The 25,206-nt window shown below is 38.4% G+C and overlaps 1 long non-coding RNA gene across 1 annotated transcript; it reads right to left on the bottom strand.

Annotated features, from left to right (window-relative positions):
- Window positions 1–7,393: 7,393 nt before the first annotated feature.
- Window positions 7,394–11,925, bottom strand: LOC142162773 (uncharacterized). Its single transcript, XR_012694163.1, has 4 exons — window positions 11,654–11,925; window positions 11,487–11,558; window positions 10,310–10,360; window positions 7,394–9,222 (listed from the first exon to the last, which is right to left on the bottom strand). It is a non-coding gene; the product is annotated as an uncharacterized LOC142162773 (long non-coding RNA).
- Window positions 11,926–25,206: the final 13,281 nt, after the last annotated feature.

Here is a 25,206-nt window from a genome sequence, read left to right on the forward strand (position 1 = left end):
ACTCTACCAAAATTTTTGAAAAAGAAAAAAAAGGAAAATGTATTTCAAGAAATAAAAGTGAGTCAATATCATATTTTTTATTATGTCAAAACTGACCGAACTACACGGATCTGATTCTCACCGGATGTGAGATACGTAGGCAAACCTCATTGGTTCCGACCCCAATTTTTAAAAAATCCAAAAATATTTTCCTTTAATCCCTTCTTTAGAAGTATTTCCTTTGAAAATTCAAAAAAAAGAAAAGATTTTTTTTTAACTCAAAAAAAAGAGTTTCCTTCTTTCCAAAGTCTTTCATATGTAAAAAAAAAAGATAAAAAAGAAAAATCAGTCAAAAACTAAAATATGAGATTCCTTCATTTTGAAGTATTTTTCCCAAAAAATTCAAAAAAAACAAATCAAAACACCAAAAAAAAAAAATCTTTCCCTTGTTTAAAAGTCTCTCTTTCAAACAAAAAAAATTTAAAATTAAAGTCCAAAAATATTTTCGTTTTTCTTTAGAAGTACTTTTGTAAATTTAAAAAAAACTCATAAATCCTAATTATATTTTCTTAAAATTCCCTCTTTCAAAAATTAAGAGGCAACATCCAAAAGTCAAAAATATTTTTTTTTTCTTTAGAAAAAGAGAAAACAAATGAAAATTCAAACAAAAATATTTTCCTTTTACTTTTGAAATTCCTAAAGTTCCAATCAAAAGAAAAGGAATTTTCAGAATTCTTTCTTTCAAAAATCAAAATTAAAAATCCAAAAAAAAATTCCTTTCTTCTTTTAAAGTATTTCTTTCAAAAATTCTAGAAAAAAGAAAAACAAAAAAAATTCAAAAAAATATATTTTTCTTTTTCTTAAAGTTTTCATGGTCTGAGTTTTATAAAAGTAAAAAAAAAGTTAGTTTATTTACTCCATTCTCGATCTCCCGAACTACGCTAGATCTGATTTATGCGGCATCATGATACGTTGGCAATCCCTATCAGATTCGATCATAGTTATAGAATAAATTGAGTGAAAAAATAAACTGAAAAAAAAGAGAGAAAAATTGAGTGAAAAGAAAAGAAAAGAGTAAAAGAAAAAGAAAAAAAAAGAGCGACAAGAAATAAAAAGTGACAAACAAAAAGAGAAAAAGAGAATGCCAAAAATAAAATAGCGGCAAAAACGAGATGAAAAATCAAGAGTGATTAAAAAGAGGCAGAAATGAAGAAAAGAAGTACATACTGAAAGGGTTAACTATGGCCGGGATGAAACATGCAATCGTTCAAACACATGGTAGAAACGTTTAACTGTATAGGTGCATTGCATCCAAACGTGCGATTTCCTATCTGTTAAGTGTCTCAAAACTAACAAGGTTGTTGGGTGTGCAAACTAGCCAGGTTTTGGTGGTTGGTTTTTTTTGGTAGTCTAGCCTCCACTCCTTCACAAGATTCAAAGGCACATATGACCTCCGCAATCAATCTACCAATCATCGGTCTTGAGGATAACCCGGCATCGGCTATTCTGCAGCTAGAATTAGCAGCTGCTGAAGAGAATAAGATGTTGCGTCTCCGCATATTGAAAATGTGGGATGCCTGGTCTAATGGTAGGGAACAGCCAAGTGCAATCACTAGGTTCCCTGAGTTGATCCCCAGGTCAGGTGAGGTTACCAATGCCCCTGTGCCCAACCCGCTCATCCCATGCGGGCACCCTCCAATGCTATCCAATGTTCCTGGCATGCCTTCTATGGTTCGCCCCCAGGTGCTAGTTTCCAAGGTACCTCCAATATTGTTCTCTACAACACCAATCTGTACCAGAGCACAACCAACTTTACCACGGGCGTATATTAAGCTTCCAATGTTCACCTTTCAGGGTCCACAAATTCAATCAGAAATAACATATGTGACCCCGTACTCTTTCACTCGACCTCCACAGTATGATCTCTCGGGGGAGCAAGAAAAGGTTGTTAAAAATCCTGATCAAGAGGAAATGGCTCAGAAGATGAAGAGCCTAGAACAAAGTCTGAAAAATATGCAAGGTCTAAGTGGCCAAATAAGTGTCTCATACTCTGACCTCTGTATGTTTTCCCATGTCCACTTGCCAGCTGGCTTCAAGATGCCAAAATTTGAAAAGTACGACGGGTATGGAGACTCGGTCGCTCACCTGAAATGATATTGTAACCAGTTGAGAGGCGCTGGTGGAAAAGAGGAGCTGCTAATGGCCTATTTTAGGAAAAGCCTCACCGGAATCGCTTCTGAGTGGTATACGGATCAAGAAATTACCCATTGGCACGTGTAGGATGATATGGCCCGAGATTTTGTCCGCCAGTTCTAGTATAATGTGGATATCGCTCCCGACAGAAACACTTTGTCCAATTTGAAAAAGAAAACTATGAAAAGCTTTCGCGAATATGTTGTCAAATGTCATTGCAGCCATTGCCGAGACAGAAGAAAAGCCAAAAATAGTCGCCAAGCATGAAAGTTCCCCATCAGACGGGAGTCCTAGTAGCCAGTCTTGCTGTCCTTTCTACGTCCGGATTATCTCAGGGTGTGATCCGGATGTTTCACTTTATTGTCTTACTTTCTGATCTAAACCCTTCTATCTTCAAAAAATCGAAAAAAAATCAAAATAAAAAAGAATCAAAAAAATCAAATCAAATTAATATTTCATTGTCCAGGAATGTCTCTTTTCTTAATCTTGTCATTTTTCTTATTCTCTTTTTAGTTTTGTTAAATGCAGATTTCAATAACATGACATGCTTGCGGACTTCATTTCCAGATCATAAAATGATGTCCAACTCCGAAATAATGAATCAAGTATTAGAATGCAATGAAAATAAGTTCAAGAAAAGAAAACAAAGACTCGGAGCAACTAAAGGAAAATTAGCTCCAGATTGGAAAGGTCCATATGTTGCAACAAGAGTACTGCTAGAAAGAGAGTGTTGTACTTGGGACACATCGAAAAAATGTCCCTGAAACAACTGTCAATGCAAATGAGGGTACTATATTGGATCCTCTATACATCATTAATGTTCTCCGGTTGGGATGAAGAAGACGTTCTTTCTTAGTATCCAAATATTCAACCCTTTGCAAACCTTTTGAGTCGGCTCCCATTCTTTGATTACCCTCTTTGGAACCTGGGAGTTATTATTGAAAATAATGAATGAAAAAAAAATGAAAAGAGAAGAAAAGAAAATTACAAAAAAAAAAAGAAAGAAAAAAGAAGAAAAAGGGGAAAGAGAAATGGAAATGAAAAAATGAATGAAAAAAAAGAAAGGAAAAAAAAGAAAGGAAAGAAAAGAAAAACAAAGAAAATCAAATAAAAATAAACAAAGTTCCCTGAACTACGTTCGACTTGATTCCGAAAGGATACGTAGGCAGCCTCTCGTTGGGGTTCAGTCACACTAAAATAAAAATCCAAATTCCCCCAAAGTGAAACTAGGGCAGATGTTATATTGGTTCGGCGATGATCCCGCCTGAGTGGTTTGTAATTTAGTCAAATCATCTTTTACACAAATCCTTTCAAGTCCTTTCGATCAATCGGAGAGAATGTTCAAGGATCAGAGAATACATCTACTTGGATCTGATGCAATCAAAATGAGAGAAATAAAATGAGAGAGTCTTATTGGTGAAAACCTACACGGGCACCGTGAGGCGACAGTAAGTAGAGAAATGGAAAATAAGAGAGTCTTGTTAGTGAAAACTCGCAAAGAGAACTATAAGGCGATGATGAGAAGAGAAATGAGAAAGGTCAGCTCGTGAAAACTCGCAAAGGGCACCCCTGGTCGAAAGAGGATCCTCACAGCCATCGGCATCGACAAGGTCCTAGCAAGGTTTCTCGATTTTGAGGCAAAAGTTATGATGAATTTCTGAGGGTCGAACGGTTTACACAGATCAGGCATCCAGTACAAAAGGCATGTCATGTTCATTGAAGTCCGCATGTACTCCAGATAAGTCTTTCTTTCCTTTCCCGAAAGGGACACTTCTTGTTTTAAACTCATTCTCCATTCCATTGTTTGTTTTCTTTGAATCCCTTTCGGTCTAACTCTGTTCCTAAACGAAGACAAAGAAAGGATGGTAAGACTGATTTACAGGGTTCTCATTTGATACAAGCTAATATGCAAAAAGGCACCCAGCCTCGTCAGGTGCATAAGTCGACCTCGACTGGCCATAGCGGCCGATGCTTCAAAATCAAAACTCTTGGAAGGAGAAAATCAAATTGAAGTGCCTATAAAGACAAATGAAGTTGAAAAGGTTGAGTCCCACGTGGCTAACCGTCTCGGCAAGGTTTGAAAAGCGAATATACCGCAAATGTTCTGAAATGACAGTTGGAAGAAAGAAACCAGAAATGAAAGGCATATGAAAGCGAAATAAAGTTGGAAAAGGTTAAGTCCCATGCGACTAACCGTTGCGACAAAGTTTGAGGAGCCAAAAGTTTTCCAATGCTTTGAAGTTAAAAGAAAGAAAGAGAGAGTCAGAAGTAAAAGGCCTACAAAGGCAAAATAAAGTCGAAAAGGTTGAGTTCCACGTGACCAACTGTCATGGCAAAGTCTGGAAAAGCTAGAGGTTCTCCGGTTCCAGAAATGAAATCGGTCCTCAGAGAACAAACAGTTGTAGTTGAAATCTTCATCAAAGAAGCTAGGCCGAGATCAAGTGACTGAAACGCTAAAGGCCACAAAACCAACCACCGTTTCAAACTAATAAATTGTTCTTTGTTTGAAAAACATGAAACAGGTGCAATCCAAAGCTACCTTGCAAGAAGCAGGTACAACCAAGAGGAAACTGCGCAAGGGCTAGAAACAGCTCTACGACAAGCAACAACTCCAGAAAGGGAAGTCTCCTCCAAAATTCTTTCCTGCATTCACTCATTCTCTGAAATAAAAAAAATGATGATGAAATGAAATGAAAAGAAAAAGAAGAAGAAAAAAATTCAAAATCATGGTAGCATTGGGTCTCCAATCCCTAGTTATGACTTTTCCAACATAGGGTCTCACTCCCTAACTGATGTCAGCATAACCTGGTAATCTTTCCAACATAGGATCTCACCCCCTAGTTGATCCCCGGCATAATCCGAGGACCTTTCCGGCATAACCCGATGACTTCCCCAACATAACCCGAGGACCTTTTCCGGCATAACCCGATGACTCTCCCGGCATAACCCGATGACTTTCCCAGCATAACCCGTGGACCTCCCCGGCATAACCCGAGGACCTTTTCCGGCATAACCCGATGACTTTTCCGACATAATCCGCGGACCTCCCCGGCATAACCCGATGACCTTTTCCGGCATAACCCGATGAATTTCCCGGCATAACCCGTGGACCTCCCCGGCATAACCGGAGGACCATTTCCGGCATAACCGGATGACTTTTCCGACATAACCCGTGAACCTCCCCAGCATAACTCGAGGACCTTCTCCGGCATAACCCGATGACTTCCCGGCATAATTCGTGGACCTCCCCGGCATAACTCGAGGACCTTTTCCGGCATAACCTGATGACTTTTCCGGCATAACCCGTGGACCTCCCCAGCATAACCCGAGGACCTTTTCCATTATACTGCGATGACTTTCCCGACATAACCCGTGGACCTCCCCGGCATAACCCGAGGACCTTTTTCAGCATAACCCGATGACTTTTCCGGCATAACGCGATGACCTTCCCCCGCATAACTCAAGGTCCTTTTCCGGCATAACCCGATTACTTTTCCCGGCATAACCTGAGGACTTTTTTCCGGTATAGCCCGATGACTTCCCCGGCATAACCCGAGGACCTTTTTCGGCATAACCCGATAAATTTTTCCAGCATAACCTGGTAATTTTTTCCAACATAGTGTCCCATTTCCTAGCTGATGCCAGTATAACCTGGTAATCTTTTCCAACATAGGGTCCCACTCCCTAACTTTGCCAGCATAACCTGGTAATCTTTTCTGCCACAGGGTCCCATTCCTTAGTTGATGCCAGCATAACCTAATAATCTTTCCAACTTAGGACCTCCGATCCCCATTTGATTTCAGTTTAGATATAGGGCTCCACTTCCTAATCTATTTTCTCCCAAGGATACACAATTCTGATTTTATTGCTTTCAATAAAGAAGTAGTTTAGATTTTTGTTACAATAACTCACGAAATTTTTGTAGTGAAAACTGGGGTAGAAAAATTTCGTTCGTTTGTTTGTTTTGGTGCCTGAACAAGTTTTTACCGTAAGGCACGAGGTTGAGATGACCAAAATAAGAAGTCTCGATTCAAATAAAAGAAAAGCAAAACAAGAAAAGAAGTGAACTCTAAGTGTAGAAGCCAAGAAAAGATGCGGACTGCTCAAGATATTATTGAAGTCACAAGCTTTGCATGTCCCACCTTGATCCGAAAAGATAGAGAAAAATGAACCAGCATTCGCAGCTAACGAGCATCAAGATTCAGGTGAGAGTCTGCATGAAGAACCAGCCAAGACTCAAGATCAAGTTTCAGAAGATTTATAGATAGGAATCTTGTAACTCGTAGCTGGTAGGCTTAGTTAGTCTTTTTAATTTTGAATTTGATATAATAACGGGACCGCGGACCGGAACCTCGACGGAACAACACCTCAATCGGCTCTCCGCCTCAGTATACTCCATCACTGTTCTTGCTTCAGAACTACACTGACCTGATTCCTTTATAGCCAAGAATATATAGGCAACCTCCGAAGCAAGGTTCAGTCAGACTTTTAAAAAAAATGCTTCCCATGGAGTTTCAAACGGACAAAAATTGCTCGTAATTACGAACTTTTTCTTTGCCCGAAAACTCTTCATGTTTCCGAGCAAAGAGGGGCAGCTGTGAGCACCTAATATTTTCCCTACATGAAAATAACTCCTAAAAAATAGACCAAAAATAATTTTAATTGATTTTTAGGGGTTTTTCTTTATTTAGTTGCATTCCATGCATTTTAATTATTTCAAAATCATAAAAAAATATCACGTTTTAATTTCATGCGATCTTAGGTTCAATTTGCATGTAGGAATTAATTTTATTAAGCAAAAAAACACAAAAATGGTCATATTTAGATTTTAGCATTTAAAATTAGCATTTTTTATTTGGTTTTAAGTTAATTAGTTGTTTGAATGTTAAAAATAAATAATTTTTTTTAATTTCTACAAAAATAAATTGATTTAGGATCTTATAATTTAATAAGAATTCAAAATCAAACAAAAGAAAAAGAAAAAAAAGAAAAAAAGAAAAATAGGAAGAATATATATTTTGGTCTTGCTTCTTTTAAAATTGGGCCAATTCCTAAAATGACCCAATTAATTTTTATGACCCAAACCCCTTCAAACCAATCCCCATTCTTAACCCTAGACCCATTCTCGTAAATACACACATTTAAGAGACAATAAAAATACCTAGGGACAATATCAGATTCACCTCCTCCTTTCCCAAAATGAACAACGACGCACCCCCATCCCCAATTCTCCGAAAAACAAAAACCTCGCCTCTTTACATATCAAGAGATCCCCCAAACCGAGACCTAGACTAAAAACAAAAATAGGCCGATTCCCAAAAAGAGAAAAGGGCAAACTACCAAATCCTTAAGATAACGCCTCCCCCATTCTAATATCTTCTTTTGTTCTCCAAAAATCAAAGAAAAAATACATACACACAGTCACAAAGAAGAGGCAGAGAACGAATCCTTCTCATCTTCCATGGTTGTCGTTCCAAAACTCCAAGAAACAAGCAGCAACCCTTTTCGCCAACCCCCAATTCAAAAATTCCAGCCACATAACTTTCAAAATACCATTATTTCAGTCCAAAACCCAGCTCAAAAATAGCCGAAAAACAACCTCAAATCAGCTGGAGTTCAGCTTCGTCGTTTTGGTTTAGTTCGAGTTTTCCGGCGAATTTCGAGCGCGATTTGGAGTCGAGGTTCGCGGTTACATTCGAGTTGCTCGCTGTTTCAAATTTTTATTGAAGTTGTGGTTTTCTTTTGTTGGTGTTATTGCCGTAAACCCTTTATTAATCGAAAATTTGTTGTTCTCAGGTTCGTGTCTGTTTCTTACTCTGTTTTTTTCTGGTAGCATTAAAAATATGATGTTGATGACTTAATTAATTTATGGCTCTTTTTAACAGCCAAAATGGCTAATGTTCTTGTTGTAGTATTTTTTTTTCTTCTCCTTTTGTTTTTATCGACTTTATCCAGTGAAATGTTAAAAATGATGTTAGTTTCTCTGGAAAAGTTCCATATTTGCTTACTAGCTGAAACTCTTACTTCAATTAACATTGTATTAGTATAAATTTGAGAGGATTCTAAAACACTAATTTATTAAGGTAGTAGTAGTAAACTAGTGTTTCTTGATTTTGCTGTTTGTCTTACTAATTGTTTGAATTAATGTTTTGTTGATTATTTGTTCTGTTTTTGGTGGAAAGTTCAATGTTTTTTTTTGGTTTGTTCCATTTTTGTGGTTATTTGGATTACAGTATGGGGTTAGAAGATTAACGTGGCTTGGTGAAAGGGAATTAATGAACGTTAACAGGCCATGACTTTTGATAGGGAGGAAAGAATAAACATGGGCTGGATTGAATATAAATCTGCCAGGCCCAATAAGCTTAGTCAATAGATTAAGATAAATGTCTCACAATTTTAAAGATAAAACTAGTATACGTACCCGCGCGATGTGCAGATTAGTTCAAAGGGAAAAAGAGCTGAGAGAGATAATAGAAAAAGAAGTATATATAGCATTAGCCACGGGAAAGAACAAAGTCCTCTCCATTGTTGCATCAATTAAAGGCGTATTATTTTTGCCTTTAAGAGTACATTTCGAACATTTATGCATAATCTTTTCTTCCATATTCTTGATAGTAATATATTGCATAGACGCTTCAAATCATATGTCAGTCGTCTAATATTCTTGACTTGCATAAAATTAACAGTATCATATCCTTGACTTGCATAAAACTAACAGTACCATAATGATTCTGAAAAATTACATGGGAAATTCACTCGTTTCTTTTTTGGTTCTTTTGCCTAATTGAAAGAAAAACTTCCTAGTTCTCTTCGAGATATCCAATTTAAAAAAGAATGAAAAGCTCTGAAGAACATGTAAGATTGATTTTTACCAATAGCCATGAGACCAAGAAGAAAAGAAAGAGAGCTTACTGAGCAAATATTATTCACTTTATATTAAGCAAGCTAGCTTTATTGTGGGGCCTCAAGGGTCTTCTCCAACAACCTATTTATGCCCATGCTCACCTAATTTGGCATGACCCTTCTTCTGCACTGAAAACTTCAATATATCTGGAGAACGAAAAAGACCTTATGGGTGTTTGATTTGGAATTAAAGAGGCATTAATTGATAGTATCCTATTGCTTTAATGTAAATTAAAGGAACATGTATCCTTCTGTAGAAGATTCTAAAACATTAGTCAAAATACTTATGAAATTATTCAACCTGTAATAGTTGAGGCAATATGATAGAAAGAAATGGCATAACCATAATTGTTACACTTTTGGCCCTAGGTATTGCCGCCAGAAGAAAGCAAAATAAGTAAATTATGTTAGTTTGAGAAAATTGGGAATACCAGAGAGGCTAAATCATCAGTTTCTCATGTTTTAAATTAACGCAATCCATATAGTATGACTTTAGTTCTTTTCTATCACATTATTATTTTATCATCATTATAAGTCGAGACGAATTATTATCTCATATAGGGCTATTTCTAAATAAACATGTATTTACAGATGAAGCTCTTTATGATTTTCATCACGAGTTGTAAGTAGGAAGGGATTGAATATTGTAATGATGATGATGATAGATAAATAACAAATGAAGTTAGAAAATTAGTAAATAAAGAATTTTTTAGATTCATTTATTTATAATTTATTCGTTTTGAATCATCTTATATTTTCATATTATTTGTAGCACGTCCTATATAATTACAATATTTGAGTATCATTCAAAAGTTATTTGATAATTGTATGAGTTGTTTATATAATTACAATTAAATATTACCACAATTAGCCACTACACAATGCATCTTATACAAAAGAAACATGTTTCAAACCTGATTGTGCCCTCTTAGAATAAAGAAACAGATAATAATTGACTAACTCATCCTTCTTACAAAAATAGCAGCAATTTATCACAAAACACAATCTTGTGATACAAATATTAATGCAGTTTATGAAGTTTTAATACATCATATATGCCTACTTACTACTGAATATAAATCCTTGTATTATAATTATCAAGTTATTTAGTGTATCCTTCGAAGAATCCGGGTTTGACCAGATCTAAAATTTTATTATCAAATATATCTATCCACATATATAAGTAAAATAAGTGTCATCTTAAAGAACAAATTAAAAGTGAGCATGTACTTACATCGCATTCCTTCTCTTTATCTTCGCCTTGAATAGTATTGAAGTCAGGATCCTAACAAATATAAAAAAATTATTGAGTTCGAAAAAGACTTGAAATAGTAGATTTAACAAAATCTGCAACTTAACTACATGTTTTTGCTATTGATTCCCATGAATATGCACATAGAAATTTAAAAAATACACGAAGATCAAATAAAAAAATTCAGATTTGAAAATAATAAAACGTAGAAGCAAACGTGATATATGGTGTGGTATATCACTGAGTAACATATTTGAGGATACATATGTTTGGTGCATAAATTCTTCAATCGAGTTTTGGTACTGATTATCCCATGAATACACACATGCAAATTAAAAGACACAGTTACCAAAACAAATTTTTAATACATTTTCATCTTATAGAACCTATTCAAGCGAGAAAGTAGCGTCTAAATTGTAACGATCTGGTTCTTCCAAAATATTGCATTTTTGAAATTTTTATAGCTTTGATTCAATTTTTGCAGAAATCGTATGGTTTCTTGAATTTTTTATAGCAGTGGAAAATTTGAATTTAAGAACACTATCAATCAGAGAAATAGAAGTTGGGCGGCAGTTTGTTTTTGTGAGTTTCATGTGCGTATGTTTCATGAGTTATGCATGGTTGAGCAACTGTCCATTATCCTTAGATTGGGTTTTGTAGAGAAAATTTAGGGAAAAGTGAGTTTAAAATATGTAACTTCTTTTGTTTTAATTTACAACAATTTTCTCTTTTTAAAGTGAAAGAGTACGTATATTTTAAAATTAGTTAATGTGTTGTAATTAAAGAAATATGAAATTTGAAGTAAATAAAGCTGAAATTTTGAATTAAATAAAGCTCTTTAAAAAAAGTTCGCTCTTCATGGTTCAGAGTTAAAGAGTAAAAAATATATTTTTAAAATGTGCACCTTTTAATTTTTTAATAATAGTGTAAATCAAAATTATTTATTAAAAGTTAAAGATTAAAAAATATATATTTAAAATCAGTTAATTTTTTTAAAAATAAAAGAATTCTTTTTTTTTTTAAAAAAGAAACCTGAAATTTGCACAAAGGAAGAAATAGAAGAAGATCCAAAAAAGTTGCTAGTATAAAATTTAACTGTATGAGAAGAATAATACCCAAATTAAATAAATAATGGGAAAAGAAGCAAAATAGAACTTACCTTATTACTGAATATAAAATCCCTTCGTCGATCACATTAGAAGAATCTCATAGATCTTCCTTATAAAAAATACTGCAAAAATACAAAACAAACAGAACTTACTTAGAAGTAAATTAATTAAACTTGAAATGCAGGACCTGCACTTTTTCAAATAAAAAAAAGAGCACCTTTTTCTGGATGAAATTGTGAACCGATGATTTCGAATCCATAACCATGGTTTAACAATGTTGTCGCCGATGAACTTTTAGCAATTCAAATTGTTACTTCATAATTGAACTCCGGAGCGCATTAATGTAGAATCACTACGGATACTTTGAGCGGGAGATGTGAAATTGCAGAAATTTCAAGCCCACACATTGAATAAAGTTCCTGATTAAGAAAAATAGGAAGAGAATCATTTATGAGGGAGATGGTGCGGATGAATAGTCCAGAATGCGGGTCTTGTTTCAGTTTTTTTTAATACCATTTTTATCTTTTCCGTTTTTATGAGAGAGAGAGTGTGTTTGAGTTAGTTTAGGATATTATTTCCCATGTTTGAGAACACGATCAATCGTGGCTTAATGAGGGGCTTTTATCCTCCGCTTTTAATTATAGATTAATTCGAAGACAATCTTTACCGGCGGTTTTAGAAGAATTTTGCAAAAAAAAATTTGAGTAAATAAGTTCTATCGAAAATACCTAATGTAATTAAGATTGTACTTCGTTAGTTTATTCCTAATATGTAGGAGTCTTGTCCGAATGTGACATGTGTCGTGCTTGTATTGTGACACTTGGCTTAATGAGGGGCTTTTATCCTCTGCTTTTAATTATAGATAGATAGGTAACTCCTTCCAAAATTCCCATGACCTCACAACAATGTCAAAGTAGTTAAGGAAAATAATCATGAGCATCCGTAGTTCGCTTTAGTTGAGTACAATCTTCTAAAATAAATCGAGGTGTGCCATTCATAATTGAACCACCTAATTTATGGCCCTCCCATCAATATTATAACTTAGGTATTAAATCATCTTGAACATTCGTAGCTTGCTTTAGGCTTGATATAGTCTATTATCGTGGTTATGTATACGTTCGCGTAACATAATTATGATTTTTCTAAAAAAAAAACGTTCGCACAACTTCGGCCAAATTTTATTAATATTAATAAAGCGTGGTTAATTGTGGACACGTACGCGTGACATGATTCTTGATGCGCCAAACGAAATGAGTACACGTACGCGCGACTCCTTTTGAGATAATTTCAAAATTACAAATAATCAAGCAACTAAAAGCGGTTAAAGGGATAAATGCACATAGGTCCTAAAATGAGTAATTAAACAATTTATTTAAGCCAAGTATAAATTGCTAAGCGACCGTGCTAGAACCACGGAGCTCGAGAATGCGTAACACCTTCTCTCGGGTTAACAGAATTCCTTACTTAGAATTTCTGGTTCGCAGACTTTTAAATAAAGTCGATTTTCCTCGATTTGGGATTTTAAAATAAATCGGTGACTTGGGACACCAAATAAATTATTCCAAGTGGCGACTCTGAAATTAAATAAATAATACCATATCGAATAATATCACTTAAATTAGAAAAACTCCCTTATATTCCCCCTTCGGGTGTAAAAAGGAGGTGTGACAATCCCTATAATGAACTAACACATGATCCTCGTACTGGCGTTCCTTCACTTCCGTTACTAATGAGGATGCTGTTGTATCCTGAATAGTAATTCCAATATCACCTGTGTCTAATAACCGAACTCCAAGACTAGCTAGCTGATAAATCTCATGGGCTTTTCCCCTCTTTTCTGACTGTAAATATGATAGACTACCCATCGATATACTGCTGAGGGCGTCGGCTACCATGTTCGCCTTCCCCGGATGGTATAAAATATCAACGTCGTAGTTTTTATGTAGCTCCAACCATCTTTTTTGACGTAAATTCAATTCCTTTTGCCTGAAGATATACTGGAGGCTCTTATGATCCGTATAGATATCAACATGAATGCCATACAAGTAGTGCCTCCACATCTTTAGTGCATGAATCACTGCGGATAACTCTAAATCGTGGGTCGGGTAATTATTCTCGTTCTTTCTTAGTTGTCTAGAAGCATAAGCTACAACCTTACCATGCTGCATCAGAACACAACCAAGCCCGATGCCTGAATCGTCACAATAGATAATGTAACCATCGGTCCCTTCTTGAAGCTTTAGAACCGGTGCTGAAGTTAACCTGTCCTTCAATGCATGGAAACTCTGTTCACTTGAAACTTTGCTCCATTCTAAGTCAACTTTGTCAAAGGTGCTGAAAGGGAAGAAAATCCCTCTACAAATCTCCTGCAATAGCCTGCCAAACCGAGAAAGCTACGAACCTCCATCGGTGTTGTGGGTCTAGGCCAGGTCTTTACTGCCTCAATCTTTTGTGTATCCACCCGGATGCCTTCGCCCGAAACGATATGCTCAAGGAAAGCTATGGAGTTCAACCAGAATTCACATTTAGAAAATTTTGCATAAAACTTCCCATTTTCTAGAACTCTGAGCACAGTACGCAGATGATCTGCATGCTCTGCCTCTGAATAAGAATACACCAATATATCGTCGATAAATATAATTAAAAACCAGATCTAAAAAGGGCCTCAACACATGGTTCATCAAATCCATGAATACTGCTGGGGCATTGGTCAAACAAAACGACATAACACGAAACTCAAAGTGCCCATATCTGGTCTTGAATGTTGTCTTCGGAATATCTTCCCTTACCTGATGGTACCCGAACCTCAAGTCTATTTTTGAAAAATACTTCGCACCTTGCAACTGATCAAATAAATCGTCAATCCTCGGGAGCGAGTACTTATTCTTGATTGTCACCTTATTCAGTTGTCTATAATCGATACACATCCGTAAGGAACCATCTTTCTTCCTCACAAATAACACAGGTGCCCCCCACAATAATGTACTAGGCCTGATAAAGCCTTTTTCAAGCAAGTTCTTTAGTTGTTCCTTTAACTCTTTCAGCTCTACAGGGGCCATTCTATAGGGAGGAATGGATATTGGATGAGTACCTGGTAGTAGGTCAATAGCAAACTCAATTTCTGGTTCTGCTGGAAGACCTGGAAACTCATCGGAAAAAATAATGGGAAATTCATTAACCACAGGGATGGACTGATAGTTGGTGACTCTACTTCCATATCATGAACCCGAACTAAGTGATAAATACAGCCCTTTCTAATCATCTTCCTTGCATTGAGATAGGAAATAAATCTTCCTCTCGGTGACGCTGTATTACCTTTCCACTCCAAAACAGGCTCCCCTGGAAATTGAAATCAGACTATCTTTGATCTACAATCGACGTTGGCATGACAAGAAGCCAATCAATCCATACCCATTATAACATCAAATTCTACCATATGTAACTCGATTAGGTCTGCTACGATAGATCGACTATGAACTACTATTATACAACCCCTATATACTCGCTTAGCTATCACTGAGTCCCCAACAAGTGTAGAAACCTCGAAAGGTTTAACCAATTCAAGTTTTATTCCAAACTTACTAGCAACCAACGGAGTAATGTATGATAAGGTGCAACCCGGGTCAATCAGTGCATATACATCATATGAGGAGTCTGATAATATACATGTAACAACATCAGGCGATGACTCCTGGTCCTATCGTCCTGCTAACAAATAAATGTGGTTCCGAGGACTGCTCGAGCTAAATGCTCCGCCTCTGACTCTACCACGACTCATTGGTGTTTTTGGATCTTGCTTAGGCGGGTGTACTAATGATGAAAAACCAGCTACAGATCCCGCTGACTGAGCTATGCTTGCATCACCTCTCGTCAGACAATCCCTCATAACGTGGCCAGGATAACCTCAAGTATAACAAACACCTAATCCCATACGGCACTGCCCGGTATGCTGCTTACCACATTGAGAACATCGTGGCAAGGGCGGCCTCATCTGACTTGACTCACCCAATACGGAGAACCCCAGGCCCTGAAATTCTCACCAGACCCTGAATATGTGGAACGATTAAATCTCTTACCGCCAAACTGATGGGCGCGCTAGCCGATGGCTAGGCTGGATACCTCGGGTACTGTTTCATCTGACCACCTCGAAACTCACTAGAAGGACCCGAAGACCTCGCTATCTTATTCTAGGCCCTATCATGCTCATGATCGGCCCTCATTTTCTGCTTATGCTCTTCTATACCCTGAGCGTATGCTTGAATATGAGAAATATCCATGTCTGGCTGAAGTGAGACCGACATACAATCGTTAAGCAAGTGAGGCTCTAATCCCATCATGAACCGGTGAACCCAATCCTCCATTTTAGATACAATAGTGGGAGCATACCTAGCTAATGAATCAAACTGAAGACTGTACTCCCGAACACTCATGTTACCCTGCCGAAGGGACAAGAACCTATCAACTCTGGCCTGTCTAAGCTCTGGTGGCAGATAATGACGAAAAAAAGCTTCTGTAAACTCCTACCATACTGTTGGAGGGGCATCCACCTCTGGACAATTTCCAAGACTCATACCAATTAACTGCAACATCTTGGAGTCAATAGGAAGCTAGCTCAACTGACTCAGTCATAGTGGCCTTCATTACCCTTAACGTCCTCTGCATCCTATCAATAAATACCTGAGGGTCCTTGTTTGGATCTGCCCCAGTGAATACCAGAGGGTCTAAATTAATGAAGTCACGAACCCTCGCACTGACCGACCTATCTGCATGACCAATATCTACTTCCTAACGCCGAGCATGTACGGCTACTAATCGGATTAATAGCTGAATAGCATCTCTCATCTCCTGACCTGGTGCATCTGGCTGAGGAGCTGGACGTACAGGGGCGGGCGTTGGAGCTAGTGCCCCTCACAGCTCTTTTGGAAAGGGCGGGGTATATGAAGTCTGAGATGGAATCTTACTATGAGACTCTCTCCGAGCCCTGGTAACTCATGGCGCTTGACTAGTAGTCTCACTAGCCACGAAATTTCCCTTCTGGGCGGCTGTAATCTACGGAGGCATCATTGAAAACATAACATATTGTTAGGAACATGAATTCTTATCTCGCACGATCTGAGATAAAAAGAGAGGATAACATCATATATGTCCTATAGCCTCCTGTTTATAAGTGTGGTGCACAACACACCCATAAACAAGAATCTACTAGACACAGTCTGTAGATAACCCTAGGACAGAACTGCTCTGATACCACTTTTGTCACGACCCAAGCTGATGGGATGCGACGAGTGCCCGAGTCCTACTTGTCAAACACCCTTAAGCATGCGACTAAGATATAAACATGCATAATATGTGCTGAATTACGAGAGTAAAATGCATGACGAAAACGTATCCAAAAGATATATATATACATATACGTGCGGATTACAGTGGGCGCTGACAAGGCCGCGATAGACAACTATATACCCAAAACTGAAAGCCGACAAAGCCACATACTATCCAACTGTACACGTTTGTCTACATACCTCCAATAGAAATACAATTGTAAGGATTGAGCCACGTCATACCCATATATATATATATATATATATCCAAAAATTAAAAGCAGCTCCGGATCAAGTGGAGCATGCCAACTCTTGCTGATCAAGGATCCTAAGAAGGGGGACCATCGACTTGCCTACCTGCACCTGCGGGCATGAACACAGGCCCCGAGAAATAGGGCGTCAGTACGAATAATGTACTGAGTATGTAAGGCATGGAAATACATATATAAGAGACATAGATGAAACATAGAATAAAGAAATCCATTTGTAAATTTGAAAAACTTTATAAATCCTGAAACATTTATAATGTCATGCATGTGCATAAAAATGTCGTGTCATGTATAGGTATAGGTGTACATAATATCATCAAGCCTCTGAGGGCATCCCATCATATCGTCTCGGCCACTGTGGGCAACATCATCAATATATACCAATTGATCAGGTGGTGGTGCGTATATAACGCCGAAACCTTTTCCCATATCCCATATAATTAAACATATATACGCTTATATAACGCCATATGGTCAGGGGTCAATGTACATGTATAAATGCATGCAATGCATAAGAAATACGTTAATAAGATTTTTTCGGAATGCCATAAAACTCATTATGCCTTTTGGATAAGCTTAATCAAATACATATTTTTCCGAGACCCATGAACAGACGATAGAATAATAAGACTTATGGGAAAATAAGAATATATACATCTCTAGAATTTCTACGAATAGAGTAATTTATGGAAGTTGTGCATTTGCTCATTTCTCCCGTATAATTTGGATCATGCCAAAGAAAGAAAGAAGGGATGACCTTAACATACATGGAGTAGGAAAAACTCTGTATAATATTCTTGGAGGAGATTGCACCGTACTCCTTTAGAACCGAAAAATGTTACGTTGCTACGATTCTAACAATTCTCGTTGGAATTGTGTTGTTGCAAGAATTTCATTAGAGTCTTCGTGAATTGAGCTTAGCTTCTGTTCTTGAAGCACTTTGAAATTAGAAAGAGTGATATCTGGTTCTTACTTAAGAATTAGGGATGTTCTTATTCTGATTTGTTTTTAAGATATGAGAAAGCTTTGAAATGGCTAAAGAAAGCTAACATTTTCAAGATGTGAGAAAGAGAGCTAACGTTTTTTTGGATTTTCCAAACTCTAATGTCTTTGAATTGTGTAATAATTCACAAGACATGTAGTGTCCCTTCCTTTTCTATTTAATTGCCACCTATCAAAATGACTAAGGAGTCATTTTCCTTAGGTTGTGGCCAACTGCCACGTTTTTGGAGGGGAGGGGTGGAAATTATTAATCTTTATCCACTTATTAGGTAATTAGGTAATGTCCCGTTACCGGTAATTAACCAATTACCCGCGTAATTGAGAATTATCTGAAAATACTACTCATTTTTAATATACTTTATACATCATACTATCACAGTCATATGGTACCTTGTATGGTACTAGTCCATAAATATCGGATATTATTGCTCGACCCGTGTTCTATCCAAAATCGGCAACCTTCAACGAAACTCGTTTTCTTTAATTCGTGTACCCTTATCCTTCATGACACTTACTTATCTCTTGTTATAAATAGGTTGAATACATTAACCTCAAGATAATCTCATCCTCGAGTCTACGTCAATTAATTAAATATGAATCTTTCACGTACGAAAACGCGAGATGTAACAAAAGTCCATTGCTAGGGTGTCAAGCTAGAACCTCTTTGACTTTTCAAAAGTTGATATATATAGGGTTTTAAATCATCTTTCTCTTAATTTATCAAAGAACATGACTAGAGAACTCCCAAACACTTACCCTTAAGCTCTCTACAAGGGTTCCAAAGAATATTAACATCCCGAGTACGAAATCAAGAAGCGATATCATTATAATGATCCCTACGACGTAAGTATCGCTATATCGCCTCTATTTTTCATTGTTGTTTGAGTTTTTGTCACACCCCGTGTTACAACCCATATCCACACGCATTAGTTCATGCCATAAGTTAGTCAACGTAAATCTAAGAAGGAATTATCTTTGAGATGATAAGAAGTTAATCCTATTGGTCTTAAGTGATACAATGGTGTATAAGGGTGATTAACAAGTATTCGAAGTTAAACGAATCAAGGATGTTGTAATTCGTATTTTCAGGTAAACCTAGCGGTGCTTAATATACCCAAGAGGTTGTGTTTTAAGGTACTTGAATCATATAATATCCGTATCATAAGTCTTGAAGTCAAACGAGTTATGAAACAAAAGTCGACAAAAGTTGTCACAACTTAGGTTCATAGTTTTACTTAAACTTTAGGTCGAAAGTTACTAAACTTTTCTCCTAATTTACTAGGAATTACGAGGTGATCTATACCTGCCAAATTGAAGATCTATGAGTCTAGTTTCCAATGCATTAAACCGTTTGTCAATACGATCTTGAAGTATAGAGATATTTGAATTTTCGCAAGACTGCACAGATTGGTAGGTGACAAGTTGGTGCATCACCTACTTGCCAAAATGAGAGGACTCAATTAAAAGCCCCAAAGTCGGCCAAGAGGTGACTTTTAAGGGATTATCAACTCATTTATTTCACCCATATTTTAGACCTTGAAAACCAAATTGAACCCCTGCAAATCCTCTCCAAAAATCCCACACAAACCCTAGGGTATTTCTAGTGTTACGATGTGATTCTAGTGCCGAAAAATCCGGACAGCTTGCTAGTTTCTCTTTCTCCTTCTTGTAGCTGCGTTGAGGAACTAGTTTTTGATTAAGAAGGACCAGGTTTCATGGGTTATATTCAGTACAAGGTAAGTTTATGCTCCTCGTTCCATTATCTATGCTTTTACGAGTTGTAACTCGATCGTAAAGACTAGACCTAGCGAGTTTCGAAAGAGTGGTATGTTGTTTGTTCTTGCATCATGGTTGGATGTTTGTGAACTTATTTTTAAGTTGAATTCATGGCTGGTTTATTGGATAAGAGGCTTAATTATGTACTTTTGGTTGTGTTTCTCAATTTGAAAGAAAAGACAAGTTGAAACATGTTTAAATAAATTGAAAAATGAATTTTGAGTTGCGGAACTTGTGGGGCTGTTTTGTGGGTTGTTTCGTGTTGCTATTGGGTTGTCTCTTTTTCTACTGTTTTTATTGAGATGAGAATAGAAAGGGTGTGTAGAAACACCACATAATGGTAGGGTGATTTGCTGGTCATTCATCGTAACATCTTCTGATTGTTTGACACTATTATTGTTGTCGTTTTGTGTATAAAGTTATAGGGGAATATTGGGTGTTTGGTGATTGTTTTGACTTGTGTGAAGTCATATATATAGGGGAGGTTCTGTCCATTTCATCATAAAATAGGTTGTGGTCGGTACATAATAGTTACGATGTTTAAATGTTAACGATAGTGTGATTGTAGACTAAGTAGTTGTGACATTTTCATAGCATGAGGTTGGGAAGTATATACAAGGTATGTGAGGCTATCCCTTTCCTTATTTTGCACGACTCCGATTGTACATAATGTAATAAATGAGCTTCCAAAGATACTCTACTCTTAGAAGCTAGCAGTACTTACATTGTTTCCCCTCTTATGGAACGATTGATATTGATGCTGCTTCTCTTATTCTTATGTTGTTGGTTCCTCCTGATTCTAATAAGGTTCGTGGTGAAGAGGTAGTCCTAATAATGTATACAGAAGATATCGACCTTACGTCACTCCGAAAGGTTTAAAATGTGATTCCATGAGTCGAGCATGTATTATATATATGTATCTATTTTACTCCACCGAGCCACGCTATAGTCGGCTGGGTACGACACCTATTATCAAACCACTGATCAGTTGGGTTTTACCGAGCTCCACGTGGTCGGGTACATTTTTACCGAGTCCTCTTTGAGGTCGGGTACGATATGATGATGATGATGCCCACAGAGGCGTATGTTTTAAAAGTTTATGTATATATATGTCTGTATCATGCATCATGTCAGTAGCCTCAGAGGTAACCAGATGTTACAGGTTGTATATTCTCTATCCTTAATTACATTACTGTTCATACTTATGCTTTCATGCCTTGCATACTCAGTATTTTAGTCGTACTGACGTCCTTTTTATTTGTGGATGCTGCATGTCATGCTACAAATCTTGATAGAAAGGTAGACACAGCCCCCCCACCACAGTAGGCTGCCTAGTTCAGCGGTTATTGGTGAGATCCCTCCTCCGGACTTGCCGTGGTCTTGGTATGCATTTCTGTTATAGATATTATGGGTATGTCGGGGCCCTGTTCCAGCAATGTTGCAGCACTTATGTTCCTTTAGAGGTTCATAGACAGGTGTCGATTCATGTATAGTTTGGCATGCCTTGTTGGTTGATTTTGGTTGTATAGCCTTTTATGGCAGCATGGTAGCTCATACCTTATATTTAGTTTCTTAATAGTTTTGTCATCCTATGTTACGTATGTTCTCGTCATTACCTTTCATTGTTAGTTGTTCTTGACCCATGTATACCATTTATATGGAACTCGTCGACCCTTAAAGATAGTAAGGAAGGTTAGATAAAATGTACGTTGGTGCTCGGCAAGTATGGCCCGGGTGCTAGTCATGACCCCCAGTTTGGGTCGTGACAAACTTGGTATCAGAGCCAGTCTGTCCTAGAAGTTGTCTATGAGCCGTGTCTAGTAGACTGTTGATTATGGATGTGTAGCGCGCCATATTTATAATCAGGAGGCTACATGACATCTAAGGTTGTTACCTTCTTCCTGAATCTAGATCGTGCGTAGAGTTGAGTCATAAGTGTTCGTCTCTAATATTCACCTTGTTTTCTTTCAGCGATGCGTTCGACTATGAAGCAAGCGATTAGTAGACGGCTTGATACAACTGTGGGAGAGGGTACCAGTCAGGTGCCCCAAGCCAGAGCAGGCCAAAGTGGGGCTTAGAGTGAGATGCCGTCGCATACCTCATCTACTCCGTCCCCTCCAAAGGATATTAAGAGGCACCCAGCACCACCAGTTCCTCCGTCTGGCACTACAAACTAGGATATGCGGAGTGTGGTGCAGTTGTTGACTAGCTTGGTAGCTGCTCAGGCTCAGAGGCAGAATACGGATGTTGCTGATAAACCAGTTAGTTTGAGAGTTTGTGATTTTATTAATCTAGACCCTCCAGTGTTTACCGAATCAGACCCCAAAGAGGACTCGCAAAATTTTATTGATCGGGTTCATCGTACACTACAGGTTATGCATGCTAGTGATACCGAGGCAGTAGAGTTAGCTTCTTATTGGTTACAAGATTTAGCGCTTTTCTGGTATGATAGTTGGGAGATATCCATGGGTCCGAACTCTCCTCCAACTGTGTGGAAGGAATTTTCTGAGGCTTTCCTTTGTCACTACTTGGCATTTGAGATACGACGAGCTAGAGCTGATAAGTTCATGGAACTTCGACAAGGTAATATGAGTGTACGAGAGTATAGTATGCAGTTTGATTCTTTAGCAAGGTATGCTCCCCATATGGTGGTCGAGATGAGAGATCAGGTGCATCTGTTCGTGAACGGGTTGGGACCACATCTGATAAATGAGTGCATGACACCCTCCTTGGTGGAAGGCATGGATATTTCTCGTATTCAAGCTTATGCCCAAACCCAAGAGGATCGTAAGAGCCAGCAAAGGGCAGATAGGGAGAAGGATAGAGGCCAACATAAGAGGGCGATATTTTCAGGGTATTCTGATGATTTTAGAGGCAGTGTCAGGCCCCAGTCTTCGAGGAGTTCGGCGCCACCTATAGCTAGTGCTCCTCCACAGTTTCAGAGGCCTCGATATGATGAATTTACCTATTCTGGTCCAGGTCAGAGTTCGCGGGCATCAGGGTCACAATATCATAGGGATACTAGTTAGACGAGACGCCCAACACCACGTTGTGATCAGTGCGGCAAAGACCACTTTGGAATGTGCCATCGAGGTTCTGACGCGTGCTATTCTTGCGGACAACCTGGCCGTATGATGCGGAATTGTCCTAATAGAGGAAGTGGTGGTATGGCTCAGCCGACTGGATCTATGTCTGGTTCTTTCTCATCAGTTCGACCTCCAGCATGGGCTTTTCAACAGTCTACAGGTCGTGGTAGAGGTAGAGGTGTAGTATAGAGTTCGAGTGGTGCTCAAAATCGAACCTATGATCTAGTAGGTCGACAACATCTCGAGTCTTTTTACTGTGAAAATGGTAACAACAATTAAATTTGTAAATGGGATTCTGAAAATACGTGATCTATTCCCGAGCTAGTTGTTAAAGCAGTTAATGCGAAGAACGTGAAGTATAATGATAAAATGCAAGCTAAGATGAGGTAGTAATGAAACCAAATGGGCCTGTTATCCGAGTGTAGAGATGGTCGATGGGACCTCGGGGTCGGCGTTGATATCGATCTCGAACTATCGGGGATAACTGGGGATGGGATAACAGTTAAAGGTTTAATTAAATAGGGCTCTTTCGACCAATATTAAGCTATATAATGAAGAACAAGTTAAGAAGCAATGAATACGGGGGCGGCCTCAAGCTAGTACCAAGTGGTAAGGAGAATGACCAAAGATAAATTACTTTGAACCAAGGGGAATAAGAAAATTAGAGAAGAGAGAGAGAGAGAGAGGATATTATTGCACTTGAGTAGGATCAATGGAGCTCTACCTTGAAAGGTGTTGGCGATCCCCCTTTTATAGAAAGGGGACGCCCAAACTTAGTACAAAATACTTAGTGTGACAAAAAAGAATGAGATGTGAGATCGCATGAGGGCTGGCGTCGAGCCGCTTGAATAGATTTGATCGACCCCGGGTGCATTCCTCGGGGAATTCCTGCGTTCGTCGGGGCCTCAACCGATGTTTATTCTTGGCAGGGCATCGACAGGTTTTGAGAAGCGACCGACCTGAGATCCCGTGCTTCCAGGGTCACTCTCCGAAGCATTACGTCGGGGGGGGGGGAATCGGTTCCCCGGTTTTCACCGCACACAGATAGTCTCCGCATTTCTTAGAGGGAAGTGATAAGAAACGATATAGACATATCATTTTCCAATCCCCTGTAGCGGTATTATGCCGAAGGTGTAGCCCTCATTTAGCAGGTATCAAGGTACTTCACCTTTTCGGTTCATCGGGATCACCCGAAATGTTATGACCCTTGGAGTCATATCGTTGCTATCGATTCAGCTTCTATGAACGTATTGAATGAGCCTGCCATTACATTTTTCGAGGGCGGTAATGACCTCGTCGGTTGCTTTGCCCTCTCTATAAATGGGGCTCCTTGTGGCTAGCTTTTCTACTCAAGACTTTCTTCGATACCTACCTCTCATTCTTTTTTTGCCATCTTAAAGTTCCACCATCTTGCCGTGTTTGAGGCCCTAGGCTTCAAGATTTTACGTTACATGCGCCTTGACTCCTTTATTGATCTCTTTTTGATTGGACGGAATTGTGCCGCCGTGATATTGCTGCTATTGCTGTTGTTGTTGCTATTGTTGCTGCAGTCGTTGTTAGCTCAGGGCGATGAGGCAGAGGGCCAATTCCTTCCGACCCTGGGGGTATTTTTTGGACTATGCACTGCTGCTCAAGAGGGGGCTCGAATTATACACCGTTGCTCACCCTCCTCCCACGGCTTAGCGCGTTACATCCCTTTTGGATTCCTGGGGGGTGTGGCGGCAGTTTCTGCTGGCTGTTGCCTCCCGGGCTGAGGCAACGTCTCAAGAAGTGGCTTGGTGGGTTTGATACTAGCGGGATCCATGACAGCCAGATTTTTCACCCAACCACTTCTTGTCTCCTTTCCTCACCTCTCTTCCTTTTGAAGATGTCATTCTAAGGAATCGAGATGAGGTCCCTGAGGGCCTCAGATTTGGAAGATATTGTCTTTGAGGTCATATGCCCAAGGGGATGATGACAGAGATGCCGCACAAAAAGTAGGCTAGACTCTTAGTCTTTTGCTGTATGCATATCTTTGGATTTCTTTTTTGCGTGATGATCCCCTCGCGGGCTTTTGTAATCATATGTAAGGACCCCTCGAGGGCCGTTGTTTATGGAGTTCTTATGAATATGAATATACTTTTTCTGACTTCTGCTTTCCTTACTTAGCTTTGTTTCTGTATGCTCCCATGCCCTTAGAGGCTCTTTGAATGCCTTCTTTTATTTGTTGACCGCCAATATTTGACTTGAGTGTGTGCGTTCATTCTGATCTCCTGCTGATCAACATGGTTCTCCTCCAACCCACCGTCATACTTTGAACCAATCTTGGATCGTTCT

This window comes from Nicotiana tabacum, chromosome 8 (genome assembly GCF_000715075.1).
Source record: "Nicotiana tabacum cultivar K326 chromosome 8, ASM71507v2, whole genome shotgun sequence".
NCBI lineage: Eukaryota > Viridiplantae > Streptophyta > Magnoliopsida > Solanales > Solanaceae > Nicotiana > Nicotiana tabacum.